Below are 22,521 nucleotides of genomic sequence, written 5' to 3' on the forward strand. Positions count from 1 at the left end.
CGGAGCACCCCGAGGAAACCCATGCAGACATAGAGAGAATGTGCAAACTCCACACAGATAGTTGCCTGAGGTGGGAAGTGAACCCGGGTCCCTGGCTCAGTGAGGCAGCAATGCTAGCCACTATGCTGCCCATTAAAGATGCACTGCAATAACATGCCAGCTTAGCAGAGTCAGCATAGCTGATTAATTTATTAGAGTTTTTCAAGCAAGTCTCAGGGTGTTGGAAGGAAATCATTAGATGTGCTGAATTTTGAGTTTGAAGGCTTTCAACAATGTACTTCAAAAAAGACTGTGTCATAAGAGCCCACAATATTAGAGGTAGTATATTAGCACGGATAGAGAATTGGCCAGTAGACAGGATACAGCAAATGGTGAGAAGGGGTACATTATCAGATTGGCAACTTGAGGGTACTTGTACATAAAATGCAGATAATCAGGAAGGTGAATGGAACGTTGGCCCTTGTTCAAGGGGCTGGAGTCTATGAGTAGATAAGTCTTACTGCAACTGTGTAAGGTGTTGACAAGGCCACATCGAGAGTACTGTAAGCAATTTTGATCTCTTCGTTGAAGGAAAGATTGGAGGCAATTAAGCAAACATTCACTCAGATGATCCCTGCTTTGGAGCACTCTTCAGCAAAGGCTAAACAGGTTGGGGCTCACTGGAGTTTAGAAGAATGCGAGGTGATCTTGAAACAAAGGATTCTCATAGCATTTGATAGGGTAAATGCTGAGAGAATGCTTTGCTTCATGGGTTACACTTGGACCAGAAGGCATCGCCTCAGAATAAAGGGGCATCACTTAAGACTGAGATGAAGAGGGTTGTGAGCTTTAAGAACTCGTCGTCACACAGCTGTGAAAATAGAGTCCTTGTGTATATTTAGAACTGAGGTAAATTCTTAATGTGTGTAGAATCAAGGATTATGGGGAAAGGGCACAAATATGGGTGTGAAAAATGTTATATCAGCCATAATCCTTTTGAATGGCAAAGCAGACTCGAAGGGCCAAATGGCCTACTTCGAATCCTATCTTTAATGGTCTTATAGTCTTATAGTGAGCTCATCTTATAGTAGGACTTGCATCTCCAGCTTTTTGTATCAATAAAGATTGTTACCAACAGGAAAAGCTGAAACTCTATATAGAAGATTTGAAGAAGAGCTAAAATGCATTCTGCCCTTAAATTTCCGTTTGATATTTGCTACTATGTTGGAGAAATATCATAAATGCCTTACAGCAATACCAGCTAGAATGAAGGGACTTAACCAAGATTAGAAATCATTCTTCCTATGAATGAGGAGATTGAGAATTTTAAAATAAACAAGGTATTCTGTCCATACATGAGACAACAACTTTGTCCTTTTATCTCAGTACTATTTCTCTGATTGCAGGTGTGATTAAGTGCTGTTTTATTTGCACTGTGAACAAATATTTATGAAAAAAAAGTCTATATGTTCTGCTGATATGTCTTGCCACACTAACAAAATATATTTGTGTGTTAGACTGGGAGAAAATGATGTTGGAATCTTAATTACAAGTTGCAAGGGTGGGTGGGGGTGGTGGTTGGTGGGGGGAGACATTAGTGAAACACTGTCACTGTAAAAGGTGGAGTTTAGCATGTGGAAATATAATGTAGAGAAACTCTCGTCTAGCTTATGCATTGCTGACCTAGGCATATTCAAATCTTTTGTTGTGTGTAAACTTCCATTAATATTAAGACCTCATAATGCCTTAGTCAAAACTAAGCTGAAAACTAGCAACATGCCTCATGACGTGTGTTCCTGAATGGTACTCTATGCATGAAATGTCCCGGGGCATGGTAATGAAATGTGACTTAGTATTCTCTTCCTTTGGAGGCAGCTGGTCGGTGCAAGGGTCTAATATGCAGTGTACATGCCAATCTGAACTTTGCAACCCTGATCTTAAGAAGAAATGGGTCATTGGCTGAAATACAGAGACCAAGACAGTTCCCTTTGTGCACTTGTTGTACAATAAGTTAAAGAAGTAAAAAATAATTTAATGAAAGCTTCAGCCTCTGCGTGTTTGGCTTTATGTACAGTAATGAATTTGAACTTGCCTAAAGAGATAATGTTTCCTTCTAGTCCATTGCCATCCACCTACACAAGGGTCTAGCACATAATATTTCAAAACAAGCCCCCATTCTTTCAACTTTTCTCAAGTCAAAATGCCTCTCTTGAGCATAATTGTCACATGTATTAAGAGATAATGTGGCATGTCTTATTACAACCCACACTCATTGCAGTATACAGCTGAAGTCTGCACGAGCCAGGTCACAAGGCTGCATACTTTTTATGAGTTCTCCTTTGTGCGTATTTGGCTATTATTCAGGCAGAATACATCTTTTGTTATCTTTGAACCAGAGGGAAAGTTTTAAGCAGTTTAAATATAAAACAATGCTTCTAATCCTTTTTCTTTAAGCTGTCTTACCTGAATGCACACTATTTCTTCCATTAGCTTTTCATTTGGTAGCATGTAGTTAAACCTTTGCACAGTATTTGCTAAGGTTCTGGGTTTTACCATGAACTAATACTTCGGTCCCTTATTTAACTCAAGAACACTGATAGTTTCTATAAATAAATGTCACTATGTTAACCCTTCAGTTGTGGCAAATTCAGAGAAATTCCAGCTCTCCGAGTCTGTCAGGGTAAAGCTAATCAAGTATCAGCTGACACTTTTACGTGACATATTAGCTGAAATAATTACAAAATATCTAAATTAGCATTTTGTAAATAAGCCACTTCTCCTTAAATGGCTTTTCTATGTCTTTTTATCAGTTTATTTTAACCTTACTTTCTAACTAATGCTATACCTAGACCCTTGGTGAGGTTCCCAAATCATTATGGTTCCAGACAGAATGTCCAAGCTCCCAGCTGAGGAACAATGAACTGGCTCCCCTTTTCTCACTCAATCCCTCAATTTGAAAATTATCTCTTCCCTTGCGGATAACTTTCTGCCAAGCTGCCACGTATTCTGTTCTAGAAGGAGCCAATTTAATTAGCCTTTGTTGATGAACAGAAATGTTGCTATTAATTACACAAAAGAAATACTAACACAATACATGCACATCAAGACTAGAAATAAGAGGCGAGTCCAAAAACAGTTAAAAAAGAGATTCATGGATCAATCTCTGAATTGTTCATGAAAAGAAGATACTTCAATGTTGTGGCTATTGCAGTGAAGGTTACTGGTAATGTGGTGATCTTGACTATTGAACGATCAGTTTCACAATCCTTAATTCTGCAGATTGGTTGAGACGTTGAAGTTCTGATTCATTTCTGTTGTGATTGAATTCCAGCATTTAGGTGAGAGAGAGTCATAGAACATTACAGCACAGTACAGGCCCTTCGGCCCTCGATGTTGCGCTGCCCTGTCACACTAATCTGAAGTCCATCCCACCTACACTATTCCATGAATGTCTATATGCCTGTCCAATGACGACTTAAATGCACTTAAACTTGGCGAATCTACTACCATTGCAGGCAAAGCATTCCATACCCTTACTTCTCTCTGAGTAAAGAAACTACCTCTGACATCTGTCTTATACCTATCCTCCCTCACTTTAAAGTTTTGTCCCCTCGTGTTTACCATCCCCATACTTGGAAAAAAGTCCTTTGGTTGTCCTGTCTTTTGTATGGCTGCTAGCCTGCTAATGTCTAGTTCACAGATTGGGTAAGAGTCTTTAATGCAAAGTGGAGATAAATTCTTTGTGCAAACACTTGAAACTAAGCTGGTACATACATGAACATTCAGTCTCACTAGCATTCTGCAGTAGAGTTGAAACTGGCTTTTTACCTGCTGTTCTTTTGATTCTTCAAAGACAAAAGCAAAATGCGTCAGCAGTCAAGGACACAATCTACAAGAGATGGCTTGCTGTGAGCAGGAGTCATCAGCTCCCTCATCATCTTTATAGTCACAAGAGATTACAGTCCAGTCCATTTTGACTTGCCCCTTCTTCACCTTTGATGGGCTGTAGTTTAAAATTCCTTTCACATATTTAGGTGTGAAAATCCCATGGGGCTCTTTTTCCAGACACCACTTAATTCACATCTACAGCCATTTTTGGGCCGATCTTCTCAAAAAAAAACCACATTTTGGAATTACAAGTAAAAACATCTGACAGTTCTTTGGGGTCCTGACTTGGTCTGATGCTATTACCATTTTTCTGGATGGACATTAATAAGTATGTGTTTTTTTTTAAAAAGAAGTATCCAAATCTGTTAAGAGTTGATATTGACATGACCACAATGCAAACATGATTAGATTAACAACAGGTTGCATTTATATAGTGCCTTTAACAGAGTGAAACATTCCACAGTGCTTTATGGATCAGAAAAGGATAAGGCTTAAGTGTATTACGCAGTTCATACATGTCTGATTTATTCTTGCAAGCAAATGTTTTAAAATTCATTTTCAATGGAAAATGGACTTGATATTAAGTAAAAATTGGGGATCTGAATGATAGATTTCATTCTGACATGGCCTGTCTGTAATTCAGAAATAGATTCTATGTCAACATCAGTAGTTACTGAAGAAACTGCAAACATTATCCAACTTTCTGAATTATAAGTTCTCCATGGTTTTGTGGTCAATATTTATCCCATTAGATTATCTGGTTATTATATTAGTGTTGTTCATGAGAATTTGATGTGGGGAATATTGACTGCTGTGTATCCCAGACACCTGCAATTTTCTTTCAATGATATCTCATTGGCTATGAAGTGGTCTGAGACATGCTGAACTCATCATCAATGCTACATCAAGATCATTTCATTCCACCATTTTGAATTTCTTGTCCAAGTAGATAGTTTATATATAAGTCTATTAAATAAATCTATTTTGTATTGCTCAACACAAATATATTCAATTGTCTGTGGCATCTACTCTGGTGACGACTAAGATATTTCAGAATTGTTATTAGATATTTCACGGTAGGAATTATTTTGAATCATAAGTTTTTATTCCCTCCCTCTAGTTGGTTTCACTTGGAACTTCTCTCGGTGCTAAATTTGTCAGTCATGAATTCAACAAAGTGAAGCAGATAAATGAACACTGAAAGTGTAAGAGAAGCACTTACATTACTCTCTGAGTAAAGAAACTACATTACCAGGTATTAAACTCTCACTATCTGACAAAATCTGGAGATGGAGCATCGCCACCTGGTAGAAACAAAAGGGCATATAGCTCACTACCTGACGTCTTTGTTTTTAGACACATTTTTAATACATGACCTTTTAAAGATATTTCCCAGGAAATGGATACAGGTATCAGCAGTGCACATTAAAATACTGGGATTTTGCTTGTCAACAGTGAGGAACACTGAGGTGTTGGCTCATATTGATGGATGCAATGTCACTGCAACTTTAAGTGAGCTCATGTTCTCTCACTATTGAAAACAACGACAGGGACTATTTATTTGGAAGCTTTGCCTGTTTGCACTTAACTCCCATGATTCATTCAGGCCAAAAGTACAGATGACAATCGCAAGTGTAATTTGGGAAGCAAACCACCACATGCTTACATCCCCACCTACAAAATAAAACCATGAATGAAACTATTCTCATGATTCCCTTCACTTCCCTGCCTGGGATGCTTTACCATCCCCTCCCCAATCTGACATTTTATTCCCAGCATGACTGGCTAGCCCTCATTCATTTCTCCCTCCAGATATCATAGAATCCCTACAGTGTGGAAACAGGCCATTTGGTCCAACAAACCCACACTGACCCTCCAAAGAATAACTTACCTAGACCCACTCCCCTATCCTATTACTCGACATTTCCCTTGACTAATGAACCTACACATCCCTGAACACTACGGGCAATTTAGCATGGCCAATTCACCCAATCCGCACATCTTTGGACAGTGAGAGGAAACCGGAGCACCCAGAGGAAACACATACAGATGTGGGGAGAATATGCAAACACCACACAGCCAGTTGCCCAAGGCTGGAATCGAATGCGGGTCCCTGGCGCTGTGAGGCAGCAGTACTAACCACTAAGCCACCCTGTTGGCCACTTACACACCCATTGCCCCTCTCTTGGGCCTTCCAACGTGAGAAATATTGATTGAGGGTTAAAGGAGCGCCTACACATTTAGCAAGAATTTTTTAAAGCATTTTAACAGGCTGAAGCAACAATGTGAAAGCTGTTTGTTTGTTTCTGGCCAATTACATGCACACGTATACTTTGGAGAGTTAAAAATACAGAAATTCAAAGACATTTGTATCAAACTGTCATTCAACCTACTTTTCATCAATTAAGTATTTTTGCAAAAGTGCACATAGATTAGAGAAATTATGCTAGAGACTGCTTCGGCCTTCCCTACATCATAGGGTCAGAAGTGGAAATGTTTGCTAGTGATTATGTTCAATTATAATTCCTCAGATACTGAAAGAGACTGTGCCTGTATACAGCAAGAAGTGGACTACAATGGCTTGGGTGAGAAATGGCATGTAACCTTCATGTCACACAAGAATCAGATAATGGCCATCTTCAGTTAGAGGAAAATCTAATCATCTCCTCTTAACATTCAATCACATTGCAATTGCCTAATCTCCAACTATCAGCACCCTGGGGATTACCATTGACCAAAACCTGAACTGGACCAGCCATATAAATACTGTAACTTCAAGAATAGGTCAGAGACTGGAATTCTATGGTGAGTAATGCACTTCTAGACTCCCCAACCATGCCCACAATCTAACAGACTGAAGTCAGGCATGTGATGAATCCACTTGATGTATCTGAATGAGTGCATCTCTCCACAAACACATAAGAAATACAACACTATCCAGGACAAATGAGTCCCCTTGATCAGCAATAACGATCCCTGGAAATTTCTTTACTGCCACATGTATCTCCAAGGTCTATGCATAACAGCAGCTTCTAGAAGCAGAAGCCATTCATTGTCATGCCAATTGACATGCTCAGAACTTCCAAGTGCACAGCCTAGAGGAAACATTGATTGGCACCCACTCACTTCCTTCCCCCATCACTTGGAAAGTTGTGTCTGATATAAGATACACTGCATCAACTTACTCAGGCTCCTTCGGCTACACTTTCCAAACCCACAACCTCTGGGTTGAGAGAGCAAAGGCAGCAAGCACAGGAATGTATCACCACCAGCAAGTCCCCACAGTTTCCTGATTTGGAGTAATGTTGCAAAATCAAAATTCTGGAATGTCTTCCCTAACAGCCCTGCAACTGGGCATACACCATAGTTCAACAATCACTTTCTCTGGGGCAATTAATTCAATGCAATAAAATTGACATTATGATACTCTCATCCTATGAATGAATTGAAAATTTATTTAATGTAAGTTTAGTGAGGCTAAAATTTAGCCAATTTTGCTTTTCTGCTCCTTACCCCCTCTGAAGGCTCTGCACAACTAATAATATGCTAAACATCTGTAGCATGCATAGGAACTACAGCTCACATATGGAGCTATTGTCAGGCTGACATTTTAAAGGAATTCAAATAGTAAACAGTATGGCTCACCTAAGCTGTGTGAAGCATGTTCAGATCCTGCCATGCTAGTACAGGATACAAGTTGGACATTTAAACCTCTTAAATCTACGTTTCAAAATTACTTTTCTGCTTGTCGCACAAGGTGTAGAATACTAAAAGGGAAGCAACCTGACCCAGAGCAGAGCCCAGAAATTGCATGGCCTAATCCTCCAAACAACATGGACACCTTTGCATGAGGGTGAGGCACGACACCTCACAGAACTTGAGGGCTAATGGCCTCTCACTTGTGTTGTGTCATGTCTCCCTTACTGACTCACAAGCACACAGCATCTTGCACATTAGGCCAGTTTGAAAGACTTTTCTGCCGCTTGTTTTTCTTGATATTGTGACTCTGTGTGTGTTATCTGAAATCTACTACTTACTGACAAGATGAGTATTTGCATGAAAGTGAAACTCCAATGTTGCAATATATTAGTAGGTGAAAAAAATATGTTTAAGAGATCCTTTGATAGATGGCAACTCTTGCTGGGTTTTAATCAGGCATTTTGAATGGTGAATCTTTAGAGCTAGATAGAAATTGGGCAGGAAACCAAGAAAATTAGAGTTTGCATTTTATTATATCATTAGTGAATGATACTCTGGTCAGTTTTCTTTGTGTTTGTGTAAGTAAAACAGCAGACAACCAAATCTGACACATTATGGAAGCCCATTGTCTCCAAACCCATTTATTCACCATTACTATTTTCTCCAGATCTGCTGGTAAAACAACATGCATCAACCTAACTATTTCCCTTTTATACAGACAACTAATTCTCTTTGTGTCTGATAAAAATGTTCATTTATTGTGTACTAATCATCAAGGTAATTTGCCATATTCATTGCATCTCATAAGCTTTGAATTATGCGATGATCAGTCCCTTCTATGTGCACCCAGTGCATAACAATCCCTGAGCCGCACTGCTGTGGAAATATTGAAGTCTGATGCATGTAGCAGAATATCAGATGAGATAATTTAATAGACCTTGACTAAACTATACTGCTTCCCCCACAAAGAAGAAAAGAGTACATTTCCAAACTTAACAAATTGGCACAGTAGGGAAGGGTAAAACTAATTGCACTAATATTCCAGTTTAACGTAGATGACTTGTCAAAGGGAAAATGAATTGAATAACTGGACAGCAAGCGATGGAGAGAGATAGAAGAGATGACTAAAACTGGCTCAGAAGAAAGTCTGCAACTTTCTAAGATTTTCTAATGTCAGATTCCGAAAACAGCTCCTTGACTGTAAAATGTGTCTGAACAAAGAATGCTCAGGGATTTTCAAATACATCCAATTTGGGGGAATAAGCTTCCCAAACTCTATTGCCAAAACACAGTACTGATCACTAATGGGACTTTCAATGTACAACTACTGAAAGGCTGCCTTAGAACAATGTCTTTGACACTTCATTCATTTAAAACATACATTCCTTAAACTCTTCTGGCTCTGCTGAAAATGAATGGATGTTTGTCTTCAGCTCTGTAATTGGATGGGAGTGCTGTAGTATCTCTGAATGCATCACGGCATTTAAAACAAGAGTACAATGAGTTTGTACTTGTAAGAAGTGATACTACTGACTGGTATAGACTGAATATCCATTTCTGGCCCAGATTATTTTTAACCGAATATCAATATTTCACAATCCAGTGAACATACCAAATGCACATTATCATGACTGGCTAAACCCTGAAAAATCTAGCGTTCTTTTCCCTAGCTCTGAAAGCCATTTGAACAGCAAGCTTAACTCAGTTTCTTCCTCCACAGAAGTTTCTTCACTCAGTGAATATTCCTGGCAATTTTGTTATATTTATTTCTCTTCTCAGTTTTCACAGGAGAACGGTGCACGGTCTTATTAAAACCCCATTAGCTCACAAAAAAAACCATTCTTCCAATGTAATCCTGATGATCTACAAGATTGCAGAATGGTCTCAGTGACTGTAGAATCATATCTGAACACACCCTGACTTCCCAAGCTCACATGGTGCTGGGTCATGATTTGGAGATGCCGCTGTTGGACTGAGGTGTACAAAGTTAAGAATCACACAACACCAGGTTATTAGATTAGATTAGATTACTTACAGTGTTGAAACAGGCCCTTCAGCCCAACAAGTCCACACCGACCCGCCGAAGCGCAACCCACCCATACCCCTACATTTGCCCCTTACCTAACACTGCGGGCAATTTAGCATGGCCAATTCACCTGACCCGCACATCTTTGGACTGTGGGAGGAAACCGGAGCACCCGGAGGTAACCCACGCAGACACTAATCCAACAGGTTTAATTGGAAGCACTAGCTTTCAGAGCGCTGATAAAGGAGCACCAGATGAAAGAGCATCGCTCTGAAAGCTAGTGCTTCCAATTAAATCTGTTGGACTATAACCTGGTGTTGTGTGATTTTTAACATGGTGCTGGGTGGATGAGTGGGGAAATAAATAACCACACTGGACATCAGGAGTACTGATTAATTTTTCATCTCTATAACTATATAATTTCTAATCAATCTGTTCAGCCACATCATTACACATGTCTGGAGCTGATTTGATTTGAACCCAGGTCTCCTGGCTCAGAGGAGGTACACTGGCACTGCAACACAACAGCCCTTTATACCTCTATGGCTAAAGGGTCAATGGTACACGCTAAAATCTGTGCCCAACAGGATCAGTTAACATAGGCTTTCTGCTTTGTATAAACCACACCACAAGCTCCAAATGCTCACTAAGCCACACAGAAACAACAGGATTTCTTGTAGGATAATGTATTTACAGAACTAGACCATTTGGCCCATCCCTCTTGTGCTGGCAGAGACTAATATCCAAACATTCTCTGCAGTTCACCAAAGTCATTTCTTTCCCCTTTTGATAAATACGCTCAATTCTCTTTTGATAGTTATTACTGAACTGCTTATTGCCATTTCAAGGAGGATAACCTATTGCACAAAACAATTCTTGTCATACTCTCTCCAAATTTTTTTAACCAATTAACATAAGTGAATACATTATTTTGAGAGTGCAGTATTATTTTTACATTTATAATCTTTTGAATGATTTATTTTCTCACTACGCTCAGAAGCTAATTTGGAACTTACTTTTAAATTGCACAGTATGTTCCAATTTTGTTCAATTAATTTGAGAGATATTTCACAAAACCGCTTCAGTCATCTTCTAACTTGAATAATTATAGCTTTTTAAATCAGACTTTGAAATGGTATTTCCACTACAAATATGCTGTGCTGCTAATGCCTTAACGTGTTATCTTTTATGCTGAGCTCAATTAATCCCAGGACAAATGGTTCCTATATGTCGTGCTTTAATTGAACAACAAGTGCCCATTCTACCTTTCAGCATGTACAAATGAGGTGCTTTTCCTTTTGAATTATGAATTGCGATTGTCAAAATATCATGAAAGTGGTGTTACAAACAAGATCCAGGAGCAGCAAAGTCCGACAAATTATGGCCCTTTTCAGTGCGTAATTTGTGACAATGTGGGGTTTAAATAGGACCTTACTTCCCAGTCTTTCTGGAACCCCACACTCTCTCAGCCAATTGATCATTCTTCACGCATAAAGTCAGGCGGTGAATGTTGGTGTTACAACTCTAGATGACGAAGGCCAACTGGAGTACCTCAATTGTTGTACTGCATGAGATCTGCTAAGTGCGTACAGTCTGGGGATCAAACAGAGTATACCTACACAATCAGTGCACAAGCCCCAAAAAGAACCCTTTCAGATTATTTAAGAGTTCCAGACCTAGTGGGAAACTAGAACTGTGCTCGGCGTATTTAAGAGACTAGTTATTGGATGTTATTTAATGAATGCACACACGCAACCAGAATTGAAAAGCTTGAGGCTGCCCTTGAATTACTCCTTGCGGCTGGAGCAAGAGAAAAATGACTGACACGATTAATGAAGATCGTGGGTGCGGAGGAATTTGGCGGACACCCAGCGTGATGCAGGAAGCCGCTGTGATACACAAAGGACACTTCACATTCTGCTGCAGGTTTTAAGTACCATTTTCCCGTCAACACACTGCCCTGATAGATTCTGATTTTATTCTCCAAACGAAAAGAATTTAAGCTCTGTTTGCAGCTTTATATTCAAAGAAATGTGTTGGCAAACATGTGGTTGCTTGAAGCATGCGTGCTGTATTTTTTGATAAAGTGCAGAAAGAAGCGTTCAAGGGTTTCTAACTGGGAGAGATGTTTCACTTTGGGCTGAATGGGACAAATGCAGGAATAGAAAATGTGGTGAAAGTAATGAATGGAACATAATGTTGAAAAGAAAACAGTCCTTTGCCAGCTGAAAATAATGATTAATTGTCAAAATAATTTTTAATCAGTGTGAACTCAGTGCAAACAGTGGAATTTTTCCCCTTTCTGAGGTGGCAAGATTAATGAGATGTGAGATGACTTAATTGGGCAAGGATAAAAAAAATCAGTTTCTCAATGTTGAGGAAAACCCGCCAGATCTCACCCTCAAGCCTTAGGTACTGACTTCAGAATCTTGCCATTAGCCAGTGAGTGGTTTACTAGCCACGCATTTGGATCACATTAATGCTTCAACTCACCCTATCAACTTTCAATCCTCCTCTCCACAATGAAAAACTCAATGATGCATCAACCTGACAGGTGGTAGAATGGTTCAGCTGGCAGCTTCTGCCATCAGTGGGCACTGCAGCCCACGCAATGGACATCCCAGCCTCTCTCCCGTTTTATTTTCAATATTTTAAAAAATTTGATTTTATTGTCACATGTACTCATGTACAGAAGTACAGAAGTACAGTGCAAAGTGTATAATGTTGCCACACAAGGCACCATCTCAGGTACAACGACCTAGGTACAGAATCTTTAGCACAATGTAGAAAGAAATAACACAGTTAGAAGTTAAACATTGCGGTAATTGTAGTATTGTGTAAAACATACAAAATAAGGTTAAACATGACACAATGCAGAGTGTCTTAGTTTTAAACAGAAAGTAAAGAAATGAAGCTGAAAGTTCAAATACTATAGTTTTTCTCAAGTGCTGAGCCACTGTGGGACCACACTTTAAGAAATCATTTAGAGACTGGAAGCCCATCCTGATGCCATGCCAGGCTGAGAGACCACCACCAACAACCAAAGGAACACCACGCCATGGCAGGACACTGCCACGTACAGCCAAAGAACACCATGCCGGGCTGAGAGACTGCCATGTACAGCCAAAACACCACGCCAGGCTGAGAGACCGCCACGTACAGCTAAAGAACACCATGCCGGGCTGAGAGACCACCACGTACAGCTAAAGAACACCACGCCAGGCTGAGAGACCGCCACGTACAGCTAAAGAACACCATGCCGGGCTGAGAGACCGCTACGTATAGCCAAAGAACACCATGCTGGGCTGAGAGACCGCCACGTACAGCCAAAGGAACATCACACTGGGCCGAGAGACTGTTATGTACAGCCAAAGGAATAGCATGCTGGGCCGAGAGACCACCACACCAAGCCTGGAGTTCACCTTGTGGATCTGCTCTAGGTCTGAGGTCAGGAGTTGGAGACTGACTTCCATGACCAAGAGAAGGAAGAAGAGAGAAGAAGCCAAAAAAAACTATAAAATGGATGAAAGAAGAGAGAGAAAAGGAAAGGAATCAGACGGAGCAGGCAAGCTCTGTCTGAAGCAGCCTCCCCTGCCATCACCTTGCATGTATATTCACTGCTTCTTCTGCACAAGGTGTCCACCTGATCAATGGTCCAAGGTCTTCCTGGACTCTTCATTTGTACATTCAGCATCAGCAAAACACCAGCCTCATAACATTGTCAGGGTTGGCTTCAGCCCAAATCAGCCACCACTTAAGTGCTTCAGGCATCTACTTTGGAGCCTTGGGGACAGCCAGAAACTGTGTGCTTCTACCATGTGGTAGAGTTAAGTGTATCATTCAGAGAGGGGATGGACATATGGCTCAGTGCTTTTTCAACATTAGAGTTGCACCATTGCTCACAGCTTATGGGGCAAACACACTGTGTGCTTAAAGTAAACAAGGATGTGTGAAGGTCAAAGAGGATTAAAGTTCAGAGGGGTGAAGGTGGACTGTAGTCAGTCAGGGACACCACTGCAGTCAGCCAGGGGGCTGGGATGTATACAACTCAAGGGCATGCCCATTTTTTTTAGGTGCTTGGTCTATGTGAGTCCAGGGATCCATGTTCTTGTAGTCCAGGGATTCGGCCAAGTGTGAGCAGTAAGCTCAGTTGTAGCTCAGTCAGAGAGAGCAATCCAGGCATTGGGTTGTGCACAGTCAGGGAAGACCTGCCAAGCCAATCAGGGGTGGGCATTGGTCAGTTATGGGGATTTGATTGATAACAGTGGAAGTTGCTTTCAGGAGACTGTCATAGTATCCTGGGGAAAGTGGACAAGTCTGGGAATTGGCCCCACTGTATTGAGTTACTAAGGAAATGGTGACATGGACAGGATACAATTGCAAGTAATGAATGGATATTGGGAGCTTCTAAAGTGCATGATTCAAGCAAATCATAGTTCTGGACTCCAGCTGGGAGGGTATGGAGCTAGTAAGGACATAGTAAACCCCAGTGTCATAGGAACTGAGTGTATAAAGCATGTATGTTAGCAGTGATTAAAAGTCACTGGGGCACAGGAATAGCAACACCAAAGGGAATGTGAACAATGGGAGGAAATTGGTGGGTCACAGGTGGAGCATGCAAATCACTCAGATGAACCTTGTCATCTTAGCTCAAAAGTCAACTATGAAAGATATTCACAAAATGCCTGGGACCACATGCAAAGTGTTTTTCACTGCAGGGGTGGAGTCAGCAACATTCACTGTGAGACCCTGCAAGGGGCTGTTACAGAATGGTGCCTCCATTGACTGAGCAATGCTATCCACCTGTCTTCAATTCTCCTTGCATCTGGAGGTTAGTAATTATCATCGATGGCGGAGAACAAGCAATGGCCTCAAGTAATCATGAGCATTACAATGTGTCCACTGATTACCTCTTTGTCATGTAAACTCAATCAGTTTTATTGATTAAGGAAATTAAAAGCTGAACTTGATATTCCCATTTGTGAATGGAAACCCATATTAACGACTAGAAGACTATACAGAGCAGCTGCCATATACTCACATAGAAAAGTAAGTCTCTAAGGATATGGGCTGTGATGTGGAAGGGAGGGAGGCTTACTTTCAGAAGTCTACTCCTGCTGGAGTATAGATCTATCGAGTTGTCCTTTTTACATATGGTATGGCCAAATAAATCAGAGCTTTTTATCGAGCCATCACAATGACCTTCTTGGGGAAATCACCATGCCCCACTATGTGAGATTACGCAGCTTGGTAGTTAATGATGTAAGGGCTCAGGGACTCTTCAATAACATTGCATGATTTCTCTGAATTTCCCGACAGATTATCTGCTCAAGAAGCTGAAATGCCAAGTGCACTTATTGGCGGTCTTGTTCTTATATTAAGAAAGCACCAGAGAAGGGGATTGCAATGGCAAGAGCTTCAGCAAGTGCCAGCAGCTGCCACTCAGCTCTGAGAGGGAAGAGCAGCTGGACAACCTCTGCCAAAAAAGCATGGAGAAATGGTGAGACCAGGGTTTATTAACTTTGCTGCAGTTATCCAGAAATATCTGAAAACCTATGTGACCAAACAATGACGATGCTCTATCATCTGTGGGCATTATGAGCTGCTGGACAAGGACCTGAGCCTGAATTGGAAATCCTATCCTCGTGGCTATTCAGTTAACAGCTTCACTTAATTTTTATTCGGGCAGATCATTTCAGGGAGCAACTGGGGACCTCTGTGGCACCTGACCTCTACCACCTCTAATCACTTCCAGCGCTGATCAGTCATGAAGATACTGCTTCTCACTCCCTGGATGCTGACAGACCTGCTGAATATTTCTGAAATGATCTGTTTTTATGTCAGAGTTCCAGCATCAGCAGTATTTCGATTTTACACTCGACATTTCCTGTGGTTTCCACGAATATTTGCAACAAGCACTAGCTGAGCTTTTAATCAGCAAGAGGAGAGAGACATAAAAGGATTGAGAATCAGGTGAGACAAAGTAGAAGCAAAAGAATTAAATTCCCAAGGCAGAAGACTCTGAATGCCAGGCTACATTTTCCAAATAGACTTGTGTCAGTCAAATCTCATCAGCCTCACTGAATAGACAGTTCATATTGAGGTTTAGCTGCCGACATTGCAAGATATGCAGCTGTCACCATGCCATTTACTGACTGCGTTTTGATTTAAGAGTATCCAGGCTCCCCCCATTCTATCGATTTAATATACAACACCACCTTGAGCTTCTATTTTACTATTAATAGAGGAGCATCCTACTATTCAAACACATTTCTGTTCCCCAGGCTCCAAAAAAAAACAGGCCAGCTACCATTTATAAAACACCAACAAAAAATCTTTATCTGTGACGAATTGAATGTTAGAATTTCCAGAAGTCATTCCCTGAATTTTTCCTGGAACACCTCCAAGCTTTATTATCCAAAATATGGTAAAAGTGGTGTTCACACATAAAATCCAATGTTTCTTTGCTTAAAAAGTGCAGAATCAATGGTTACTGTTTTAATGGATGACTCTATGACTCTATGTCAGACAACAACTTTCATCATCCACACATACACAGTGAAATGCGGAAATCCAAAAATATTACTGTCAGAGATACCCTGTTCTTCCAAAGACTGTACTGTAAAGCTCTGTCCCTCAATTGACTGGCAGTAACATTCACATAAGGATATGATGCTATTGTATTCACCACATAGTTACCCAATTAACAACAGAAAAAGTTAGAATTTGTGCTATCAATGATTTTTTAATAGTATAGTCTATCATAATTAATGCTCTGAAAATGTTTCCTTAAAAGTGTGGAGTCTCAATTCTCTAGAATATAATGTTGGTAATTTTTAAAGAGTTTTTCATGTGTGCCTCCTTTTACATCTGAGAAAAACATCAACCAAAAGGCCAAATATTTTCTGAGTTGCTTCTACTTTGATGCTGCAATTTTGCTGGAAGTCAGTTGGAAATCACATCCCTGTATGTAAATGGGACTTCTAACAGAGTTATGGCAATGGAGAACCTCCAGGCACCTAACAGGAGATTTAGCTCCAATATCCCAAGCCTCTTTTCGATAGTTGTCTCTAGCAATTGGTCTATATCTTCATTATGAAAGAAGGTCAAGCTAAAGGATGTAAGGATGTAAAGTTTTTTATGGTCTTGGGAAAACTTTTGATTAGGATAAGATTAAGATGAATAGGATAGCTGTGCTGATATCTAGATGATAACCAGGATTGGGAAGCTAGTTGAGTTTTGTCCTTACTACAGATAGGGGTTGAGGGAAGTTGGCTGCATTATACACTTAGGGAAAGAGAGTTTGCAAAATATATAGTTAGGAACAATGCAAGACTTTTTTTTCTCTTTTTGTATGTTAAGAAGTATGAAACATTGGTTTATTTTCTTTTGAAAAAATTTGGTTTTGCTCGTTTGGTGATAGGAGTCTGGAGGTCTATGCATTTTATGCATTTTACTAGGTTTTACAAACTTCAAAGAGAAGAGATGCCGTTGGACATTTCATACATTAAAAAAAAAGTAGAAACATATCTGTGCTGTTGCCTAGTGATAGGGGTCCAGGGGCATACAGAGAGACAGAAAAAATAGTCAATCACTGGATATGTGCCAGAGAAAAACTGCTGAAAACTAAATTTGGGGAACTTGAGTTCGCTCAGTGAGTTGAGTTTATAACTTGTTTTAGGGAAAGAGAAAGCTGAAGGAAACAAAAAATACCTAGTAAATGTGCGGAAATTTGGCAGAAGGAAACTAGTCGCAGCTGTACTACCCTGAGTAAGAAACCTTGGCAAGGAGGTTTTTGGAGTGTTTGGAGTTTCTAAAGATATGTCACTTCTAAAGATATGACAAAATGTTATTTTCTAATGTCTGTAATATTTTATTCATGGGATGGGACTTGTTGGTTAAGACAGCATTTATTGCCCAGGCAAATTTACTTAGTAAATTGGGAACCTAGACTGTAGCTTTAGGGTGCAGGACCTGGAGTGTAGGGAGGTTAGGAACATGGCATCAATCTCGAAGGAGGGTGCCCGTAAACAGGAAAGTGGCTTGAAGTGTGTATACTTCAATGCAAGAAGTATATGAAATAAGGTAGGTGAACTTGCAGCGTGGGTTGGTACCTGGGATTTCGATGTTGTGGCTATTATGGAGACATGGGTAGAACAGGGACAGGATTGGCTGTTGCAGGTTCCAGGATTTAAATGTTTTAGTAGGGTCAGAGGTGGGGGTAAAAGAGGGGGAGGTGTGGCATTGCTTGTCAAAGATAGTATTACAGCGGTGGAAAGGATGATGGATGAAGACTCGCCATCTGAGGTAGTTTGGGCTGAGGTTAGAAATAGGAAAGGTGAGGTCACCCTGTTAGGAGTTTTCTACAGGCCTCCTAATAGTCCTAGAGACATAGAAGAAAGGATTGTGAGGATGATTCAGGAGAAGAGTGAAAGTAATAGGGTGGTTGTTATGGGGGACTTTAACTTTCCAGATATTGACTGGGAAAGCTATAGCTCGAGTACGTTAGATGGGTCGGTGTTTGTCCAATGTGTGCAGGAGGGTTTCATAGAACATAGAACATAGAAGGATACAGCGCAGTACAGGCCCTTCGGCCCTCGATGTTGCGCCGACCGAATCCTACCTAACCTATACTAGCCCAATAACTTCCAAATGCCTATCCAATGCCCGCTTAAATGACCATAAAGAAGGAGAGTTCACCACTGATACAGGCAGGGCATTCCATGAACTCACAACCCGCTGTGTGAAGAATCTACCCCTAACATCTGTCCTATACCTACCACCCCTTAATTTAAAGCTATGTCCCCTAGTAACACCTGACTCCATTAGCGGTAAAAGGTTCTTCGTATCTACCCTATCTAAACCCCTAATCATCTTATACACTTCTATCAGATCTCCCCTAAACCTTCTCTTCTCCAATGAGAACAGCCCCAAGTGCCTCAGCCTTTCCTCATAAGATTTTCCTACCATTCCAGGCAACATCCTGGTAAACCTCCTCTGCACTCGTTCTAAAGCTTCCACATCCTTCCTATAGTATGGCGACCAAAACTGCACACAATACTCCAGATGAGGCCTCACCAGAGTCCTATACAACTGCAACATGACCTCAGGACTCCGGAACTCAATTCCTCTGCCAATAAAGCCCAGTACACCATATGCCTTCCTCACAGCACTTTTTACCTGGGTGGCAACTTTCAGAGATCTGTGTACATAGACACCAAGATCCCTCTGCTCATCCACACTACCAAGTAGCCTACCATTAGCCCAGTAATCCATCATCTTGTTATTCCTACCAAAGTGAACGACTTCGCACTTAGCTACATTGAATTCCATGTCTGTCAGGCAGGGAGGAAAGGGTCGTGTGAGGGAACTGTGGTTTAATAAGGAATTGGAATCCCTTGTTAAAGGGAAGAGGGCGGCCTATGTAAAGATGAGGAGTGAAGGTTCAATTGGGGCGATTGAAATTTATAAGGTAGCCAGGAAGGATCTGAAGAGAGAGCTAAGAGCAGCAAGGAGGGGACATGAAAAGTCCTTGGTTGGTAGGATTAGCGAAAACTCAAAGGCTTTCTATAGGTATGTCAGGAATAAAAGAATGACTAGGGTAGGAATAGGTCCAGTCAAAGATAGTAGTGGGAAGTTGCGTGTGGAGGCTGAAGAGATTGGGGAGACACTGAATGAATACTTTTCATCAGTATTCACTCAGGAACAGGACGTTGTTGCCGATGTGAATATTGAGTCACAATTAATTAGAATGGATGGCTTTGAGGTATGTAGGGAAGAGGTGTTGGAAATTCTGGAAAGAGTGAAAATAGATAAGTCCCCTGGGCCTGATGGCATTTATCCTAGGATTCTCTGGGAAGCAAGGGAGGAGATTGCAGAGCCATTGGCCTTGATTTTTATGTCCTCATTGTCTACAGGAATAGTGCCAGAAGACTGGAGGATAATAAATGTGGTTCCCTTGTTCAAGAAGGGGAGTAGAGATAACCCTAGTAACTATAGGCCAGTGAGTCTCACTTCTGTTGTGGGCAAAGTCTTAGAGAGAATTGTAAGGGATAGGATTTATGAATATCTAGATAGGAATAATGTGATCAAGGATAGTCAGAATGGTTTTGTGAAGGGCAGGTCGTGCCTCACAAACCTTATTGAATTCTTTGAGAAGATGACTAAGGAAGTAGACGAGGGTAAAGCGATAGATGTGATGTACATGGATTTTAGTAAGGCATTTGATAAGGTTCCCCATGGTAGCTTACTGCAAAAAATATGGAGGTATGGCATTGAGGGTGCGTTGGAGGTTTGGATTAGGAATTGGCTGGCTGGAAGAAGACAGAGGGTAGTAGTTGATGGTAAAGGTTCATCTTGGAGTGCAGTTACTAGCGGTGTTCCGCAAGGATCTGTTTTGGGACCATTGCTGTTTGTCATTTTTATAAATGACCTGGAGGAGGGACTAGAAGGTTGGGTGAGCAAGTTTGTGGATGATACGAAAGTCAGTGGAGTTGTTGACAATGAGGCAGGTTACAACGGGATATAGATAAGCTGCAGAGCTGGCAGAAAGGTGGCAAATGGAGTTCAATGTAGCTAAGTGTGAAGTGATTCACTTTGGTAAGAGTAACAAGAAAATGGGGTACTGAGCTAATGGTCGGATACTTGGTAGTGTGGATGAGCAGAGGGATCTTGGTGTCCATGTACACAGATCTCTGAAAATTGCCACCCAGGTAAATAGTGCTGTGAAGAAGGCATATGAGCCAAAGGAAAATAAAAATAGAAACAGAGGAGAGAGGAGTAAAAAGAATGAGAAAAAAAAGGCTTGAACTACCACAAAAGGAGAAAGGAGAAAGAAAAAAGAAAAAGAGAAAGAGAGAGAGAGAGAAAGAGAGGAAGAGAGGAAGTGGAAATGCAAGAACTTCAACTCCAGGAAGAGAGGGCTCAGACAACACGCCCTGCTGGAGAAAAGCTAAGAGGAAAGAAAGAAAGGAAAAAAAAGTACTTCTCATGATGATTCTGATTCCACGGAAGGATTTGACTTGACTAAATATTTTTGTTTAGCAGTCACATTTATGGAAGATAGACTTGAAAGATAGTTTTATGTAATTTAAGAATGTAACTGTCATGGTCTAAAGGTGCTTGAATGTTAACGTTACAGAGTGTCCTGACAGGTGCAGACCATCAAAACAGCAGTGTCCAGATTATAAAGCTATTAAGGTGGCAACCCTTAATGCTTAGGATCCTGTCCCTGAAGTTTCTTAATTAACACTTACGAATATAAGAAAGAAACCTATTTAGACTTTTGAAGAACTTGCAACAGAAAATAAAATGCTCTGTGATCTGTAGTTTTGATCACCAAACTTAGAGAAAATGTTTGAAAATTTTCAGGAAATCATGGTTCTGGAGGAATTCCAAAGTAATAGGTCCAGATCCTTTATGGAGTACACGACGGCTGGAGGAGGAGCGCCTCATCTTCCGCCTGGGAACCCTCCAACCACAAGGTATGAATTCAGATTTCTCCAGTTTCCTCATTTCCCCTCCCCCCACCTTGTCTCAGTCGGTTCCCTCAACTCAGCACCGCCCTCCTAACCTGCAATCCTCTTCCTGACCTCTCCGCCCCCACCCCACTCCGGCCTATCACCCTCACCTTGACCTCCTTCCACCTATCCCACCTCCATCGCCCCTCCCCCTAGTCCCTCCTCCCTACCTTTTATCTTAGCCTGCTTTGCTGTCTCTCTCTTATTCCTGATGAAGGGCTTATGCTCGAAACGTCGAATTCTCTATTCCTGAGATGCTGCCTGGCCTGCTGTGCTTTGACCAGCAACACATTTGCAGCCAGATCCTTTATGACTTATTTAGTTGAGCATCAAGTATCAAAGATCCAATAAGTGGCAGTTCTGGCTGATACTGATATCTCTTATTGACAATTAAATAGCCAAAGGAATCTAGAAGGAATTTGGAGGAGTGGAAAATCTGGGTTAAAATAATATACAACCAGAGGATGTCAAGATTCTGAAGGAGAAAGTCTAGAACCTAAGTATGATGTGAAGAAAATGAAATGCTTGCCTTGTAATGAGACTATATATTAAAGTAGTTGCTTGAATTTAAATGAGAGACCTGACACAATGACAAGAATGGGTAAAAACAATGACTGCAGATGCTGGAAACCAGATTCTGGATTAGTGGTGCTGGAAGAGCACAGCAGTTCCTATATCCCTGATGAAGGGCTTTTGCCCGAATCATCGATTTTACTGCTCCTCGGATGCTGCCTGAACTGCTGTGCTCTTCCAGCACCACTAATCCACAATAAGAAGAATGACTAAGGAATCCTCAAGAAAAGGCTGCACCAGGAAGGGAAACATAGCAGCAGTGGAAGTGAAATTTGTTCCCCCAAAGCTTACTAGGAAGGAAAGGATGGCTCAAGATAGACAAAATCGACTTCCTCGATTATTGTTGAAGAGACCCAACCTACTGGATGTTCTGGATACCTTCCTCCTTTTTTTACTTAAGTTTTCAAAAATAGTGTCGGATAACTTAATTTCAATTTCATCTCTCTTCAGCATAGTTTCTTTCTCTTCCTGTCTAATTCAGTTGGGTTGAGATATAGTCACAATACACCTAGGAAAAAGTCTAGGATGTTCTATTTTCCAAAGCACATCCATTTCTTTCACTTCCAGTGGTTGTTCCAAAATCTCAGTGAGGCCAGTATACTTGAACCAGCTAGATCAACATTAAATCATTTCATTCGTAAGGAATTGTTGTCCTTCTCCAATTACAACTTTTCCATTTAATCTAACTCCATAGAATAGAAGTGGTCTATAATCGCTATGTGCATGTCCTAATGAGATTTTTCCTTTATTAGTCTCTACGGAAGACCTTTCATCATCAGCCAGTACCATTGACTGAATTACTCCAGTGTCTTAGTATCAGTTATTGGTTTCCCTTCT

This window comes from Hemiscyllium ocellatum, chromosome 30 (genome assembly GCF_020745735.1).
Source record: "Hemiscyllium ocellatum isolate sHemOce1 chromosome 30, sHemOce1.pat.X.cur, whole genome shotgun sequence".
Lineage (NCBI taxonomy): Eukaryota > Metazoa > Chordata > Chondrichthyes > Orectolobiformes > Hemiscylliidae > Hemiscyllium > Hemiscyllium ocellatum.